Here is a 19,613-nt window from a genome sequence, read left to right on the forward strand (position 1 = left end):
TGCCCACCTGGCCAGAATCCCTTGTCCCACGGAACAGGGACCCCGCGAGAAATCCCGGTCCGTGGCATGGGGAGATACCCAGGGCCCCCCCAGAGGAGAAGGGCAGGGATGAAATGGACTCTGTAAGGGGAGAACTGGTGGGGGCAGCAAGTGGTATGTAGAAATATATTTAATTAAGTACTTCTGTGTATCAAAGGCAATTATAAAAAGGTAACCAATAGGAAGAGTTATTTTTAAATCAAATAACTTTACAAGATATTACTATTCAGAATTTATAAAGATATGACTCAAACTAAGAAAAAACAACCAGGTTTAAAAATGAGAAAAAGACACTATAACTATTGTTGAAGACAGCATACATTTTAAGTTAGAAATACAGAAACCAACCTGTGACTAATCTCAAAGTTCCTCCATACTGGATACCTTTCATACCGTCATAACAGCAGCTATGATGCAGGCTGCTAGCAGACAAGTCACCAACAGCCTTAGCCACAACAGCCACAGCACACATCATTACAATAACGACATGACAGGCAAGACTCCCCACTAGTGCAATGATGGTATGAGTGTTAGAAAGGTGACCACTTCCTTCCCGTCTGGACAGAAGGCTTGCTTCACAGGAGAGAGTTCATGCCTGATACTGCTCAGCTGGTCAAAGACCCTAGTAGGGAACATACTAATACTGTCTGCTAAGGTTGTTATTGAACTGTCTTCTAAATATTTGTGCTTATACCAAAGATCAGTGCTCCTCCAAATCTTGACCAGAGGTTAATACAAAGAGTCAAAGCTAATCAAATTGCTGAGATTAAGCAACCTGAGAGTGTGCATCCACAAAAGGGACAATTCAACTTCCTCTCCCCAGTATCAAGGAACACTGCAGAAGATGGGGGCATAAAAAATATAAAAACCAGATGGCTAGAAAGAATTTTGAGAAATATGACCTTTGGACATGCCATGGTTGTTATGAACTCATAGCAGCTGTGGTTACCTTTACAAGATCAGTCAACACTCGAGGATGGATGGGAGGGAATAAGGAGGTCCCACCTTTGGCCAAGGAATTACTGGCTACTTAGGATAGGAAGGTAATTTTTCTTTGGGGCTAGTATTCTGCTCTTACTCAGGTGGGCAGCCCCACACCTATATGCAGGCAGGCAGGCAGAAGTAATTTAACTTATGGGTGAGGAAATGTTGAGAGGGTTGCTAAAGGTGTGGAAGGGAAATTTTGAAGTGGATATGATCAGGATACATTTCATATACACCCAAAATTATTAAAATAAATAAAAATACTAAAATTTAAAAACCATGGCTAAAGAATTTAAAAAATATTTCTCCAGGAAAGTATGTAAATGGCCAGCAAACATATTAAAAAGATCTTCAATATCACTAATCACTAGGAAAATAGAACTCAAAGCCATGATTATTCCACTATTAAAAGAAGACAAAACAAGTTCTGACAAGTATGTTGAGAAATTATAAGTCCTGATGGAAGATAGCAAGATCTCAAAGAGAAAATATACACGAACTCATGTTCACTCAACATTCACAACAGCCAAAAAGTGAAATAACTTGTTTCTGATAGCAGAAATAGGTAAGCGAAGTATAGTATTTCCATACAATAGAATATTTATCATCCCTACAAAGGAAGCAAGCAGTAATAAATGCTGTAACACCAAAACATGGATAAACACAGACCAGATACAAAGAGACAAGCATGTTTGCTTCCACACATGCTCTGAGGGAAGAAGTGAGGTGAAACTGAAACAGATGGTGGTCTCTGGAGGAAAAGGAAGCTGTGTGATGGGAACTTCATTCTTACAACACAAAGAAATTACAGAGTTGATGGCATATACCTGTATAATGTACACTTAAAATGATCATGACAATAAGTTCTATGAAGTGTTTCTCTTATTAGGAAAAATAAAAGGTACCAGATGCACAGGTCCTACAAAAGCACACAACTAAGCATGATGGGAGCCATTCAGCATGCTAATTTCTGGAAGCACACTGGACAAGACATTATGAGATTAAAAACAGAGACTAAAGAATATTTTAAAATATGCAGTACTTAAACTAGGCATGTGTCCACATAAGAATCAAATATAGTAAATTTTACAATGTTTCTTCATCATTTTTATGAGCATGAATTAACTGTAGAACACATTACTCTGTTGTTTTTTTGTTTGGTGGGGGGTGCGGCCAGCTTCTCCTATAGCTCAGGGTGGCCATATGTAACAGATGGTACCCTGGAACTTCTGAGTGTTGGCAATATAGGCACCATCACACTGGGTTTATGTGGGCTGAGGATCAAACCCAAGGTTTCATGGATGCTCTGCAAACATTCTACTAAAGCGCCACCCGTTGTCTCCAAGTGAGTTTCACTGTGCTTGATCTTACTCATCAATGACACTAGAATATCTTTTGACACAGCATGCGCTACTTTTTCTGTTTACTGCTGTACTTCTGCATTTTTGAGGGAAATATTTAATACAAAAGTAGTAACTATAGAGAAAAAGTACCAGGCGAGAGCTCTTTAGATCTTGCCTACCCAAGCGGCTCTTCAGTCACTCTGCTGGAGCTGGCTGGTTTCTTTACTTCTTCTTCTTCTTCTTTTTTTTTTTTGCTTTGTTTTGTTTGTTTTTTGCTTTTTATTAAAGACTTAACTTATTTTTATATATGTGAGTACACTGTCACTGTCTTCAGACACACCAGAAGAGGGCATCGGATCCCATTACAGATGGTTGTGAGCCACCATGTGGTTGCTGGGAATTGAACTCAGGACCTCTGAAGAGCAGTCAGTGCTCTTACCCGCTGAGCCATCTCTGCAGCCCGTTTCTTTACTTCTGAGACACACAGCACTGCACTTCTCTGGACAGTTTACCAGAAAAGCTGGCATTTTCAAGGCAACATTAGCAGTGGACAGAAGCTTCAAGTAACAGAAAGTGCTTTAATAAATACTAGCTACAGGCTCTGGAAGAAATCCTCCAGGACCTGGTCTACCATTACCCAGATAAACCTCACAGAGCAGGTTCTGGGAAATATAAGATTCAAATAACTCCAATAAAATGTAACATCATAAAAATTAGAAGTCCTTAAGTTCTCTTTGAGATTAAGGCAGCAAGGCCAGCAATTCCTATGCTTTCCAATACCAGGTGTGCACGAACGCCACCACATCGAGAGCAGTGAACGGAAGGAAAAAGGGACCCCACAGGATGTTTGAGGATTTTCCTTAAATACTTAAGTTGTAGCTTAAGGATCTAAAATATGGAGAAAATGGTTTACCTAGAGATAGTCCTGTCTAAATTTAAAACTTAAATACAATTAATGGATTGAATCTCTTTTGATTTTAGTATTCAACATTAAGTAAGTACCCTTGCAGAAATCAATCATCTGCCACAATGCATTGACTAAACACTGTTTTTTTTTTTTCTCTATGAATTGACTAGATGGCAAAGTTAACCTGAGTTTAAGAAAAAGCTTATTGAAAAAAAAAGATAGCTTCGAAAGTATACACAACAATAAAGTGGGAGCAAGATAAGAATGCTAGGAGACATACTTCTGAAGGAGTGTGATTCCCACTTACTACTCTTCTGGAAGCCTCTCAAAGGTCTATCTCACAGACACACAACCTATCACTTTCAACAGTACTAAGTAAGAACTGGCAGGGAAAGACATTGTGAAATAATCTTAAGAAGGTTGTGGGATACTGGGGAAAGGTGAATCCAACTAGGTTAGGGAGAAAAACAGTCACATTCGCTGAAATGTTGGGCCAGCAATAAAGATGGCTTGTAGGGCTTGGGCTCACTGTGCTTCCTCTTTTTCTGTGTCTAGCATATGCAAGTGTGTGTATGCACTCTCTCTGTAGTTCCCAAGTCTAAGTACATAATACATATAATCACATCCTGCATGATAGGATTCGGTTAACAGCAGACCACACCCTACAGTAGTTCTTCTCCATCAGTAAGCTTCTGTGTTGTTTTAAGAAGAGAAAAACAAGTTAATGGTGGACGAATCATTGGCTCTGGTTTTAAAAGTATCACTATTTCATTGTGGGGAGGGCATGGTAGAGCTGAGAAGTGTGCAAAATAGTGTGCAGGAAAACAGAAGAAAATAATACAGAAAGGAGGCAGGACAAGATATACTACTACTCAGGGACAGGTCCCAGTAACTGACTTCCATGTAGCCCTCCTCCCAATAGTGTCACTGTATGATACATAAAGGAATTAATCATGTATTAGGCCAAGGACTCATGACACAAGTCTCTGGAAAAGCCCTCAAAGACATACCACACCTACAAGTTTGCCTTATAATATCTTAGGTATCCTTGATCCATCAGGTTGATCAGAAGAACTGCCACAAGTTCCATCACTTTCATGAGCTGAAAAAGTCCTCTCAACTAGAGAAATCACAGCATGAAGACACAGAGCTGGTGTAGCGAAATCTGCTCAAGTCATGTAGAGATGTCATGTATAGGCTTGCAAAGTCTAGGACTTGGTAGTGATAGCCAATCCTGACATTAGTGGGTTACTGTGGCTATCTGAGAATGGATTCCTTCTACTTATTAAAAAAAGTTACTTTCACAGAACTCTTGGCCAGTTCTTTGTGGAAGGATCCCAGAAGATACTATTATCACAGGAGTGACAACTTTATGTATGTCCCTGTCCTTTAAGACCTTCTGATGGGACAGAATGTACAAGTAGAAGACTACTGTGGAAGAACCTGACCCTATGTAGGTCTAGGCTAGTGTGTGTGTGTTTGTCTTAGTTTAACATAGAAGTTAAGTAAAAAGACTTAAAAATTAAAAGGCTTATGAAAAATATTAAAATATTTTTGTTTTGCTATATTACTAATCCTTCTGCTTTACACAGTTTTTATGAATGACTAAACTTGTAGAAGGTCAGTGAGATGGCTCAGCGAATGCCTGCAACTAAGTCTCATGAGTGGAGTCTAGTCCCTGGCGTCCACACGAGGGAAGGAGAACCAATTCCTGTTAGCTGTTCTTTGACTTTTATATCTGTGCCATGGCATAGAAGTGGAAGCTCTGCCCCCATAAAAACAAATAACATGTAAAAAAAACTTAAACATTTTATAAAGTAAAAAAGTACCAGTAAATTAATAAATTAGAATAGAGAAATGAACTAAAGTAAGAAATAAAAATTTAAAAGTAAATTGAGTTTCTCCTTAGAGCAGAGCCAAGGAGAGGAGATACATTCAGTCTAGGTCCTCTTATGCTCTTCCCTTGCTGAGCAGGAATACCTTCAGGTCAGTTCCGTAAGCTCCACTCAGGTGGCTGTCCTACATAGCTATGCTACCTTCATCTCTCCTGTACTGTTTCCAAATGCAGGTATGTACACAGCACTATGCTAAATGTCTCCGGTATCCAGGTGCATGATGTGAGCGATGGGTTTGTAGCATAGGGGCAGTAGACTGCCATATACCACATTTGTTCAGGTTTGTGCAAGAACATATTATGTACAACTATCTGCTTTTTACTAAAAGCAGTCAGTAACTATTGTAAGCGAGAGAAAGCTATGAGCTACTTTAAGATACTTTTCTGTTTATGAGCAAATACTTATTTTGATTTTCAAGTAAGATAAACTGAAAGTACTTAAAAAATTCTTTGTGCCTATATTTGAATTTTACAATGTTATTATACTCCACAAACACTTTTCTAGGAAAATCAACTATACAAAATCTATCCATCAGCCATATAACACAGAAATTTAGATTGTAGTTCTATTAAAATGACATTATATATAAGTTCATCAACTTTTTGTCTTTTTACTTTTTCCAATTTGAAAATAATCGCTTATTAACAGAATAAAAATTTCAATACAAAAGTCAAAAGAAAAGTAATCTAAAGTGACAAGTATGCAGACTCACCCCCAGGAGTGAAGTCCTAAGACACTATGATGCCCTTGTACAATTTAGTTCTCTCCTCCAAATATAGATCATCCTTATACTGATGGAATTTAATGTCTGTCTTCCCCAACAGACTCAAGACTCTACAAGGGCAGAGTTCGCATCTGTCTTGATCCCATTACTCCAAGGGCCTTGGTGAATCATCTTTCAAATATATTTGACAAATCATCCTTAAACCATATAAACCTAAACAAAAGGAAATACAAAATTTTACAGGCATTTTAGGACAAAATACTTCCATTTATAAAGGTTACATGATCAACCAAATATACAAAAGTCCATATAGTTAAACACAGGATGAGTACAGAAACAAAAATTATTTGCTCAAATGACTGACTGGTATGACAAAATTAAAGCATATGCTTTCTAAGCACAATACCCAAAGCCTTCACCTCTGGCCTCCTAAAAATAAACTTGAGTCCCAAAGGTAAACTTTTTAACAAAATAATGAGTATCTTTTAAAATAGGATTATAGCACTATTATACTCTAAAGACATATTACTACTGAAAAAATTATTGATAGATTGCTTCAAAACTCATCGTAAAAAAAAACCATTTATTGAATTTCTTTAACACGCAGAGAGATATGGATATACACAAACACCTTTTTTTATACACAGACACTTACATACTCATACATTAGCTTTTAATCAGCTGATAATGAGGAAGCTAAAATTTAATATTCACTAATAAAAATGTAATTTTCATTATATGTCATACAACTGAATTAAGTTATCCATGAACTTGTACTCTAGCTTTAAGATGTATTTTATTAGATATTTTCTATATTTACACTTCAAATGTTATCCCCTTTCCTCGTTTCCCCTCCGAAAACCTCCATCCCATCTCTCCTCCCCCTGCTCACCAACCCACCCACTCCTACTTCCCTGTCCTGGTATTCCCTTACACTAGGGCATTGAGCATTCACAGGACCCAAGGTCCTCTCCTCTCATTGATGACCGACAAAGCCATCCTCTTCTACATACGGGGCTGGAGCCATGGGTCCCTCCATGTATATACTCTTTGGTTGGTGGTTTAGTCCATGGGAGCTCTGGGGATACTGGTTGGTTCATATTGTTGTTTCTCCTGTCGGAAAAACCCTTCAGTTCCTTGGGTCCTTTCCATTGAGGATTGCATGCTCAGTCCAATGGCTGGCTGCGAGCATCTGCCTCTGTATGTCAGGTACTGGCAGAGCCTTTCAGGAGACAGCTATATCAGGCTCCTGTCAGCAAGCACTTGTTGGCATCCATAATAGTGTCTGGGTTTGCTAACTGTACATGGAATGGATCCCAGGTGGGGCAGTCTCCGGATGGCCTTTCCTTCAGTTTCTGCTCCATACTTTGTCTCTGTAACTCCTTCCATGGGTATTTTGTTCCCCCTTCTAAGAAGGACCAAAGTACCCACACTTTGGCCTGCCTTCTTCTTGAGATTCATATGGTCTGTAAATTGTATTTTGGGTATTCCAAGCTTCTAAACTAATGTCCACTTATCAGTGGGTGCATATCCTGTGTGTTCTTTTATTGATTGAATTACCTCACTCAGAATGATATTTTCTAGTTCCACCCAAGTGTTTTTAATAGCTGAGTAGTACTCCATTGTGTAAATGTACCACATTTTCTGTATCCATTCCTCTGTTGAGGGACATCTGGTTTCTTTCCTATTTCCTTTCTTTCTGGCTATTATAAATAAGGCTGCTATGAACATAGTGGAGCATGCTTTAAGACTATCTTAAGCAAGACAAAATGTTATACTTTTTCTAAATCATATCGAAATAAAAGGTCCTGGGGCAAGAGAGATGGCTTAGTGTTTAAGGGCACTAGCTATCTGCTACAGGACCAAGTTTGATTCCTAGCATCCTCATTTGGCAGCTCACAACTGCCTATATAACTCCAACACTAGGGGATCCATGCCTCTAATTTCCCATGGTACATGCATTTATGTGCATATACCCACACACAGAAACATACTTGAAAAGACAGAATAGACTTTTTTTTTTTAGTTATTTTTATTTTATGATCCCTATCTTACATATGAAGAAATCTAAGCTCACACAGTGAGTAAATGGACAGGTACCATGTTTTGTCCTGACAGGTAAATTATTTCCATCACCATTTTCTCATAAAGTCTCCATTTCATGTGACAATTTTCAGAAATTAAAATGTACCATAGACTAAACAATGTGATACACTTCATGTTTAATAATAAACAGCTCTGCTTTACTGAGACTTTCTGGACAGTAACAGAAACTGAAGGGTTCAGATAGAGACGACTGGCATTCTCAAGGGAAGACTGGGCACCAAGGCCCTATTCCCTCCTGTGTGCTAATCACTGGAGTAAATGTTGGAGAGAAAGTCCCAGGAAAAGGGTAGTAAAGACTTCTGAGCTTTCTTACTTAAATTCCCTTCCAGCTATGCTGTGTGCAGAGAGCATTTCCATGCCTACGGTGTCTGCCCCTCACTGGCATGCCAGCAGTAAGGCTGTGTCTGCCCCTCACTGGCATGCTAGCAGTAAGGCTGTGTTTGCCCCTCACTGGCATGCTAGCAGTAAGGCTGTTCACAGCCAGTGTAGTGTTGATTTGCATGGTGTTCTCATTTCTACTGTTTTGTTGGCTCTGAGAACTGCTGTTCCAAATCCAATAATGTGCAGAATAATGGATTCTTCAGTGGGCATTTGAAAAACGTTGGGGTTATTAAAATTACTTAAATACTTAAAATTTGCCAGGCAGTGGTGGTACATGCATTTAGTCCCAGCACTTGGGAGGCAGAGGCAGGCAGATTTCTGAGTTCGAGGCCAGCCTGGTCTACAGAGTGAGAGAGTGAGTTGCAGGACAGCCAGGGACTACACAGAGAAACCCTGTCTTGAAAAACTAAAAAAAAAAAAAAAAAAAAAAAAAAAAAAAAAAGAAAAAAAAAGCCTTAAAATTTATTTCAGCATAGTGTTAAATTACAAAAAATGGATTTTAGAAGTTATAATGAAATACTGTAACTTCCAAATAAATTCAGAATAAAACCAGTGAAGATCCTGACATTTGAGGACTTTGGCTGGCCAAGGAAATAAGAAATGGCTAAAAGTGAACTTATTCCAAGGAGCTGTCAGTGGAAGGCAGCTATGTGCCAGACGATTACTTCAGAGTCTGCCTTCATTACTTACAGAACCATGAGGAAACGTGCATGACAGATGATCTCCATAGCACCAGGCAAAGGACATGAGACAGGGAGGTTCTTACCAGGACAGGACTCGGGGCAAAATTAATCTGGCCAATATTATAAAACATTTGCCAAATATCCTTAAATTTGTACTTTTCCAAAAATCTTTGCTCACAGTAAACTGTACAATTTTCTATGTGTGACTAGCACAGTAAGAAAATGATACTTCTCAGCAGAAGGCAAGCAGCCATGTTTCCTGAGGTAGTTCAAACAATGAGTACTGCAAGGGAAATTTTCTGGCTTAAAATTGTACTCCAACATTTTCATTTTCAGAGATGTGCTTCACTCTCCCTAACCTTCCCTGCCTTGGAGCTCATCAAATTGTATTGGTTTTGTCTCCAAAAAGCTCCTCTGATGTCCATGTTTCCTCTTTTCCACTGAAGACCTCCTGGCACAAGTTGCATCATCTGACTAGAAAACTGGACACTTAGTCTTCTCTGGACTTTCCTGGTCCGCTCCTGACTCACTTCAGCCTATGCTCCTTCCTCAGCTCTGCACCCCAGGCACACAGCCTTCCCAAGTTTCCTGAGCATGAGTTTTTATATATGTCACACTTGCTCCCTGTAATGATAAAATGCCCAAGGCAGTCATCTTAGTGGAGGACTTACTTTACTCATGATCTCTAAGGTTTCAGATGGTATTTAGCCAGGTCACTATGGGCCTGTGGTGAGGGAGTCCATTTTGTGATAGGAAGACTAGCAGAGAAGGCTGCCCTCCTAATGGTGGCTGGGACACAAAAGGAGAGATAGACAAGAAGTTGTGGGAGACATTCCTCACAACGAACTAATTTCCTCCCACTAGGCTCCAAAAGATCCTCCTACTTCTCAATAGTGCTACAGACTGGTCAATAAACCTCAATACATGAGCCTTTAGGATGTTCTTAAGATTCAAACCAGAAAAAAACGTTCTCCAGGCAAAATCATCCAGATCCACACTGGTTCAGATAACCCCTCACACATGCAGTGAATCCTGTATCTTTCTCTCGCATTACTATGATTTACTTACAGACTGCCTACAAACTGACTGAGAGCTGTAGGAGAGTGGGGCTCACGTGCCTTTGTGATGAGCACCTATCATAACAGCAGAAGGCTCAGGAGGAGCTGGCTCAGTAACTGTGGTACAGCTGCCACCACAAAGTTTTCTTTCAAAGTGTTAGGCTGGGCTAGGGTACCAACCTCCTTCCCACAAGTTCTCCTTTACACTGTTCAACATACAATCAGAATGGGCATACTCCTCACAGCCCCTGGCCAGGCCACTGGGTATGTCATGCTTAACCTTCTGAAGAACTGCCAGGCTCTTCTGCTGACATTCCCACAGAATCCTCACTGGCAGTAGACCAGTGAGTTTCCAGATGCTACACATTCCTACAAATACTTGTTTCTATTTTCCTCTTTATCACATGGTATCTCACTGTGACTAGTGACATCAAGTATCTTTTCATGTTCTCAATGGCAATGTGTGAATATAAGAAAATAAAACGTATATTTATGTGTACATATTTAATTGGCTTATTTTTTTATTGTTGAATTGTAAAAATTCTGCAACAAGTGTGGATATGAGACTTTTACCAGAGATATGATTTGCAAATATCTCTTCCATACCCTGGCTTGTCATTTTTGTCTTGAAAGTTTTTAATTTTGGAGAAACACAATTTACCAATGCTTAGTTTGTTGCTTGTGCTTTGACTGTCAATCTGATAAATTATTTTGCATAACTCAAAAGTTATAAAGACGTTAATCCCTGGTTTCCTCTGAGAGTGTTTCATATTGTTTACCTCTTATCTTCTTGCCTTTAGGTAACTTCTATATGTACAACAGGGGTCCCTTTTGTTTTGTTTGTTGTTCTTGGAGCACTGATTGAAAGCTACCCTACCCCTATGATTTGTCTGGACACTATTACTAAAACACAGCCCCGCAGAATGTCAGGGTGCACTCTATTCTATGCATCTGTCTATCCTTACTGCAGTACTGTGCTGCCTTCTGTGTTACAACTTGCAATTTCAGTCATGACACTATGAAGGATGACCCAGTATTCTCCTCACAAGAGAACTTTGCTGACTCTAAGTCCCAAAGGTCAGATTGTTAATACATGCAGTATGAGGAAGTTCTGGTCCCATGGCGCTTACCCCGATATGCAGCTTAGTATGTGCAGGACTGTCATGCTAAGAGTGTTTGGTTTCCCAGCTTAAGAACTTGGAGTGTCTTTCCTTACTTAAGTCGTTAACTCCCAAATTACTTCAGCATTTGGTGTTACAAGTGTTGAACTTTTGTTAAACTTATTCTTATTTAGATGCTACTATGTTACTTTACTAATGCTATTTTCAGATTACTCACAGCTAACACATAAAAATGCAATTGGTATTTATAATGATTTTGTGTCTTTCAGTCTTGAAAATTTTATTTAGTATAATCATTTTTTTCTTAACATGTTTCTTAAGAGATCTTACAAACAAAATCTTGTGATCTACAGATTGAAACTTCATTCCTCATCTATTTGTCCTGGTTAGACCCTTCAGAACAGTGCTGAATAGAGGCAGACACAGAGCTAAGACTAGGCCTCTTCCTAATGTTGAGGAGAAGTATAGCTGCTGACAGGTTTTCAGACATACTCTTCAGTAGGGTAAGAACTTCTCTTCTACTCTTTGTTCTTTCTTACCACAAGAAGAACTTAGATGCTATTAAATGCATTCTCTGTGTCTATTAAGATGACATATGGCTTTTAAAAACCTATATGTTGATGTACCATGTTCCTTAGATTTTTAAATGTTGAGTCAACCTTGCATTCCTGAAATGAACCCACCTGGTACTGATTTACAATCCTTTTAGTTACTTCATTTAATACGGCAGTATTTTGTTGAATACTTTTGCATCTATATCCATGGTGGTGTTTGTTTAGTTTTCTTGTTAAAGTGATGCTGAACTTCACAGAATAATCTGGGAAGCATGTCCTTCCCTTCTACTCATTTCAGAAATCATGAACTACTGTCAATTCTTCTTTTCAGTGCAAGTATCTAAGCCTGAGAGAGGGAGAGGGGACAGGGACATGGGAGGGGGAGTAGTGTATGGGGAGAATCAACTGTTTTACATGTTAAAAGTTCAAATTTTCTAATTCTTCTTGTATAAGTTTTGGCATATTTGGTCCTTTAGGAACTACTTCATCTAAGTGGGTAGCAGAATATATTTGTTGTTAGTATTTCTTTATATGTCTTTACTGTAACATTAACAGTTAGGTCCTGTTCTCACTGTTGACTTTAATATTTGGACTGCTCACTTTTATCTCTATGGTCTAGCTAAAGGTTCATTAATTTTTGTCAATTGTTCTTTAATGAACCAACTTTTCCATTCATGATTTTGTTCAGCAGTTTTCACCATCTGCTTTGTGGTGTTATTATTGAGACAAGATCTCCTGTGTTATGTGTTATGCATTATGTACTGCTGCTGCTGCTGCTCCGGACCAAGTCTCATATAGCCTATGTTGACTTAGAATTTACTATGGCCAGGCTGGCAGGAACTAAGAGAGTACACTACCACACCTCACTTGTGATTTAACATTATTTTAACTATAGTTTATTATTTTCTTTCTATTACTTGTATAGGTGGTATTCTTTTTCTAAGTTGTTACAGTAGAGGTTAAGTTTAAATTGATATCATTTGAAAAAACAGACACTTAGAGACTTTGAGGTGATAACTTGTTTACATTTGGTTCCCCAGAACAAAAGTGAAAGCCAGATGAAGTGGTGTGTGCATCTGCAATCCTAGTGCTTGGACAATGACACAGAAGGCACAGACAGGAAAGTCCCCAGAGGTTGTAAACCCTGGATTCTGGAATGTCCAAAGGTAAGTAGAAACACATTATTTCAAACAAGGAAGGAGGTGAAAATCAACACCTGCGGTTATCTTCTGACATCTATACACTGCAACTAAGTTTTTCAGTCTACTTTTAATGAGGTTCTTAAATGCTTTAATCTTCCTTTCAGCCTACTACCCACCAGAGGTAGTGGAAAGAAAGGACACAGGGCAGGCAGACCTGCTTAGAAAGGTTCTTTGGAGCAATTCCCATTTGTATTGTCTCAAAATCAGCAGTTCAGTTCACAGATCAGCAGCGGCAGCTTGATGCAATCCCACACTTCAAGGATTCCAGCAGTCCAATTCAGCAGAGTCAGGATAGCAAACATGACTCAGGAAGGGTGCCACAACCTAGTGGGCACAGCCAGACACAGCCTAGGCCGGCTTCAGTGGGAGGTGGGGGGAGGGGGACTAGGATGAGTTCTCAGCTGTGTCTTTCAGCAAAGTGAAGATCAGTGAAAACAGGCGATCAACAAGTGTTTTAGCTATGCAAGCAAGCCAAGCTCCCATCCTCAGTCACCATCAGTAGAGTTCTATTTATCCTCCTTCCAAACATCACAGGTCCTCAGCATATGTGCCTGTCTCAGCTGACATTACTGCCCATCAGCGGGCATCCACAGAAATGGCAAGAAGCTGGATTATGCCACCAGGAATTTCTTGGTGCATTTCTCTGTATGGAGGTCTGACAAATGGAGTGCAACTATGCAATCTATGGCAGACTAATATATGCGTGCCGTTAGCTAAAATCCTTCAACACATGTCCTTATGTGTGCTTGCTTTAGCAGAACATCTATTTACCTGTGTCTGCTTCAGTAGAACATTCCTTCATGAGCTTGCCTTAGTCTTTCTCCTGTGTCTGCTTCAGGAAGATGCTCCTTCCCATGTTTGCCCTAGCAAAACACCGTCCAACACAACTGACTTTCCAAAGAACCCTTAAATTTCCACCTTAACATACACTCAGTAGCATCTATCTATCTATCTATCTATCTATCTATCTATCTATCTATCTATCTATCTATCTATCTACCTACCTACCTATCTAATGTGCGTGTATATGCACTTATATATACATATATATACACAGCTTTTGTAGCTATACATTTTGAGGCACAATAGAAAGACAGGAAAAATTATGGATGTACGGAACCTCTTACTTGGGAGTCTGATTAAAGCTAATGCTCTCACCAACTAAGAAGCATGAAAGCACAATTAGGATTTTCAGTTAAAGTTGACAACAAAGGCATAATATTCCTTTCATATACAGACATTTACTTTAAAAATTAACAGTAAACAAGGCTTCAATCCTAAATATGCTCTCTTGGGCAGGTCTCCCTCCTCTACCTAGACATCTTCTAGAATCTTAGTAAGGAGAATCTTAGTGAGACTCTCTCACTATGTTTGCAGTAAAGATCCCCTACCTTTCTGCACCCCTATGATTTTATTGACTGTGGTCCTGTCAGGTACCCTTTAGCAACCATCCCATGATCTCACTTAGATTCTATAGCAACCTCTGAAGACAACCACTTCAAAACCCATTAAAATGGCAGGTATGAGTACTGTGGGGATAATGAAGAGAAGGTCTATGAGAAGCCCACATCCATGCTCTGGAGCCTTTCTTTCTCAGACTCACTTTTCCTCCAACACTTATTCTAAAATATCTTTATTCAACCCCAACCCTGCTTTATGCAGGCTAGCCTCCAAGCATTTGTCTCAGTTGAAACCAGGAGTCCCACTTTGGTCTGAGTCCAGATACCTAAAAGTTTAGGGAACTCCTCAGGTATTATGGTGACAAGAATGGAGCTGTGCATCTCAGCTCTGCCCCATTACTGCTAACAAATTTCTTTAAAATTGTCTTTTCTTGGGGGCTGGTGAGATGGCTCAGCGGGGAAGAGCACCGACTGCTCTTTGGAAGGTCATGAGTTCAAATCCCAGCAACCACATGGTGGCTCACAACCACCTGTAATGAGATCTGATGCCCTCTTCTGGTGTGTCTGAAGACAGCTACAGTGTACTTACATATAATAAATGAATAAATCTTTTTTTAAAAAAAATTGTCTTTTACTAACTGCATCCTGTAAGAAGTCTTGGTATTCAGGTTTTAGGTTTATTTAAATTTATAATATTTCCTAATTTACCTTTGGCCTTCCAATTATTTGGGAGTGTTACTTAATTTCCACATGTCTGTTTAATCTCCAAATTTCTTTTCTATAACTAAATTGCTAACTATATTGCACGGTGGTCAGATAGTGTATTGTGACAGTGCTTTCTCTATACTTGTTATATGAGCTAATAGTTTGCTCTAGAGATGACCCATACATGCTTCAAAAGAATGTTCATTTTATTTGTTCTACAGCTGACTGTCAGGTCTTCTTAGTCTAGTGTTGACCCTGGGAAAGGAGCCCAACTTGCTCTGGTGTATTTAGAATAAACACTTATGCCACCCCCAATAGTAAGATGCCCATGTAATAAAATCTAGTTTGGAGTTATTTTTTAACATATCTGAGGGCCACAAACTAGGAAATAAATTTACTTGTCATATCTTTTAAGGTTAACTCCAATCCTATAATAGAAAAGATTATCACTTAAAAAAAAGTACTGAGATTTTTGCAACAACATGTTCATTGATATAACTTAAAGACTAACCATTGATCTATATGAAGTTATAGATCACAGAAAGGTCCAAGTTTTGTTTCTAGATTATCTTGTAGTCAATACATGATTACCAGCTGCTGCTCATCAAAGCATGGCTCTCTTAGTTAGCAATAGGGAGATCTGATCTTTTTCCAAATGTAACATTTTCTGAGTTACATGTACAGATACAGACACACAGAGATAGAGAGAGACAGACAGACACAGAGACACCCCTGAGGCTGGAGAGAAGCCTAAGAGGTTAACAATGCTTGCCCTTCCTCCAGTGGACCTCAGTTTAGTTCTTAGGATCCATGTGAGATGGCTTATAAGCACTGTAACTGCAGTTTTGGGGTATATGATATCACTTTCTGGGTATGCACATATATGTGGCATATATTCATACATACTTGTGTGTGTGTGGTGTGTGTGTGTGTATGACAAAAATAGATGTCAATGTTGAACCGCTGCTTTCATTGTGTGTTCCTTATTGAAAGTAATGAAAATATTTTCCTTTTTTTAACATTTTGTTTGTTTATTGACTTTACACCTTCATTACAGCTACCCCCTCTTCCCCGCTCTCTCCTCTCCTCCTAGTCCCACCCTCACAAACTTCTCCCCCATCTGCACCCTCTCTCCTCAGACCAGTGGAAGCCCCACCCCCATGGGTACTGACTCACCCTAGCACATCCAGTAATACCTCATTGTGAATTGTTTTCAAGCCTGTAACAGTCAGTTTAAATGAAAGAAAATTAATAGCAGCAACCGTGTGCTCTAAGTTATAAGGAGTGAAGTGTTAGAAAGGATTTTTAAAAGCAATTGTGGCTTATGTGCACATGGTAGCTACTAAGGGCAGGCCAAAACATGCTTTTAAATTCATATACTATGCCCTCTTCCAGTTTTGAGGAGCATATTGCAAAGTCTCCACAAAAGAAGGGTATATGTAGAGATTTAATGAAAGATTTCAACTACCATCATCACTAATATATAGGTCTTGTAGGTAAACTGATTTTTAGTTTGTCTTGCTATAAATCTTATTAGTTCCTGAGGACTGTAGGGCACTGGGTGCCACCATAGAGCCCTTGGGAAAGACGGTCCAAGGCTCTCTGTGCTCCATCTATGTCTATGAAGCTGAATGAAGAAAGCAGCATGTCTCCCAACAATGAGCACTTGTAGGAGTGAGGACAGAAGAAAGAGTCAAGAACAACAGGAGAGTGCACTTACACAGGTCATGGATTGGAGGAAGCATGTTTGCTGAAGGAAAAATGCAGGCTGTTCAGATTAATGGAGTAAGCAGGGGAAAGAGCACTTGCTGATCCTTAGGAGACAAGGTACTACACTGTGACAAATGCCAGGGTCCCCTAGTCCTCCAGGGAATAGCAAATGATAGGCCTCTCAAGTGATGGCTGGGCACAGACGCAGGAGAAGGATGAAGCCCTGTCAGACCTTCCCAGACACAGAGGAAAAATGGGGCTGCACGGCTGGTGAAGACAGCATCTTGCAGAGGGGGCAGAAAGGACTGACACCCCATTCCCCTTTGAGAACTATAGGTTTAAACACAATCTTTCTTTTTACGTTGGCAAAGAATACATCTCCAGCAATGTATTATTCCTGTACCTACAGTGTTATTCACAAAACTAGTGAAAACAAAATGTTTTCATCTTTTTTTTGTATTTTACGTAGTAATTCTGTTGTTCCTAAGTCAATTCTCTTTATTGTAAGACAATTTCAGGTTAAATAGTTAAAATTTAAGCTATTATAATAAGCATTCGCAGGGCAGTGGTGGCGCACGCCTTTAATCCCAGCACTTGGGTGGCAGAGGCAGGCGGATTTATGAGTTCGAGGCCAGCCTGGTCTACACAGTGAGTGCCAGAACAGCCAGGGTTACACAGAGAAACCCTGTCTCGAAAAACCAAAACCAAAACCAAAACCATTCTTCTTTCAAAAAATAAAAACTAAAATCTGATATATTGTAGAAGAGAAAATATTCAAGAGGATCACCATAAAAAGTGATTTAGGATATCTCACATACACCTACCTTCATCAATCAATCAATATAATAAAAATGAGAAAACAGAAGATGATGGAAGGCTCTAAAGAATGCATGACTCTAAAGTTTGGTGACTTCTAGCCTCCCCTAACACAGACATGTATGTATGTACATAATTAACCAAGTGTACACCAGCCTATAACCCCAGCACTAGGGGAATAGGAGCAAGAAGATCTACTGCAGGCTCCAGGCCAGTCCTGGCTGCACATCAAGACTGTCTCAAGAAAGAAACCCACATATACATGCACACTCATAATATTTCAATTATGAGAGGTACTCTTGGTTACCCTAAATAAAAATTGTAATTGGCTAAGGGAAAATAGTTGTCAACTTATAAAGAAGAGGTCCAACTTTAAATTATGTTTAGTTAAAAAAAAAATCCTGACCAAATAAAAGTGTCAGAAGTGTCTCACACTTTCCCCAGCATTTATCTAATGAGGAGGCACATACGCACACGCCTGTCTTTTTTTTTGCTTGTGAAGGCTCGTTCCTGTATAAGTTCTTTGAAGAGTCCTGCTTTTGAAAAAAAATCTTTTAAAACAAGTATAAGATACACAAAGTGTCAGAAAAAAATTTTAAAATTATGTGCACACATGTGTATCTAAGTGTATATATATGCCAGAAGATATGTGAGCTAGCCAATGCAGATGCTAGGAGCTGAACATCAGACAGTGTAAGAGCAGCAAATGCTCTTAGCACACTGAGCCATCTCTTCAGCTCCAGAAGACTCTAAAACTAAAGACAAGCCAACATCAACCACTGCAAGCGTCTGTCTTAGAGTATGACAACAGGGTCAGTGAGATGGCCTAGCGGGGAAAGGCATCTACAACTCAAGGCCTCGTCACCATTGTAATTTCCTCATCTCCTTTGGCACAAGTCTTGGCTCCACGTTGAAATTTCCTGGTAGCCTACATTTTGTATTTTGTTTTGACCCTTTTGTTGTTTTACATTGTAGACCTGCACAAAAATGATTACTAATAACCATGTAACAAAACCAATATTAGACCATCTTGAAATTTCCTTGAAAGAAATAGACCATTACTTTTAAATTTAGCCCCAGGCAAGTTCTTAGGAAGAAGGCCGAGACACTCTTTTCCAGAATCTCACAAGAATGATCCCTATCCCAGTTGTTAAAATTATCTCCCTCTGAACCCTTCTGACCTGGGCCTTCAGTCTGTGTTGTTTTCAGCTATCTTCCAAGCTTCTACTAGGATGGTACATTAAGTTCTGCTTACAGTGCTCAACTACTTTTCAAGTCCCAAGTTTCAAAACCTTTTTACATTCTTAAAACAAAACAAGCCAACCAAAACCCCACATGGTTAAGTCTATCATAGCAATACTCCACTCCTGATACCAACTTCTCTCTAAGTTACTTTTCTATTGGTTCTATAAGACACCATGATCAGGGGCTGGAGAGATGGCTCAGCGGTTAAGAAGGTCCAGAGTTCAAATCCCAGCAACCACATGGTGTCCCACAACCATCTGTAATGAGATTTGATGCCCTCTTCTGGTGCGTCTGAAGACAGCTACAGTGTACTTACCTATAATAGTACATAAATCTCAAAAAAAAAAAAAAAAGACACCATGATCAAGGCAATGTATTGAAGAAGGATTTATGTGGGGTGTACAGTTTTTGAGGGATAAGAGTTCACTACCAACCATTATAGAGGAGAGTGTGGCAGCAGGCTCACAAGCTGGAGCAAAAGCTAAGAGCTCACATCTCAAAACACAAGCAGAGGCAGAGAGAGGAGCAAGAAACAGGGAGGGAGGGAAGGAGGGAGAGAGGGAAGAAGGGAAGAAAAGAAGAAAGGAGGGACAGAGAGACAGATATAATGACTAAGACTTACTCAACGTGTCATGAATCATGTGAAACCTCAAAGCCAGCCTACAGTGACACGCCTCTTTCAACAAGATTATACCTCAGAATAGTCTTATACCTTCCCAAACAGTCTAACAATTTGGACC

General features: G+C 39.4%; 1 protein-coding gene across 7 annotated transcripts in view; it reads right to left on the bottom strand.

The window, feature by feature from the left end:
* Znf438 (zinc finger protein 438) overlaps positions 1 to 19,613 on the bottom strand; it is a 90,071-nt gene that overhangs the window by 61,919 nt on the left and 8,539 nt on the right. For 4 of the 7 annotated variants that reach the window (XR_004117135.1, XM_031364905.1, XM_031364901.1 and 1 more), the window contains exon 2: positions 5,881 to 6,105. The exons of 2 other annotated variants lie outside the window; for them this stretch is intronic. The gene's annotated coding sequence lies outside the window, so the exon portion shown is untranslated. Of the gene's footprint in view, positions 1 to 5,880; positions 6,106 to 13,768; positions 13,814 to 19,613 lie in introns of those variants that run through there. One more of the 7 variants, XM_031364902.1, reaches the window with a different exon arrangement.

This window comes from Mastomys coucha, unplaced genomic scaffold (genome assembly GCF_008632895.1).
Source record: "Mastomys coucha isolate ucsf_1 unplaced genomic scaffold, UCSF_Mcou_1 pScaffold13, whole genome shotgun sequence".
Taxonomy (NCBI): Eukaryota; Metazoa; Chordata; class Mammalia; order Rodentia; family Muridae; genus Mastomys; species Mastomys coucha.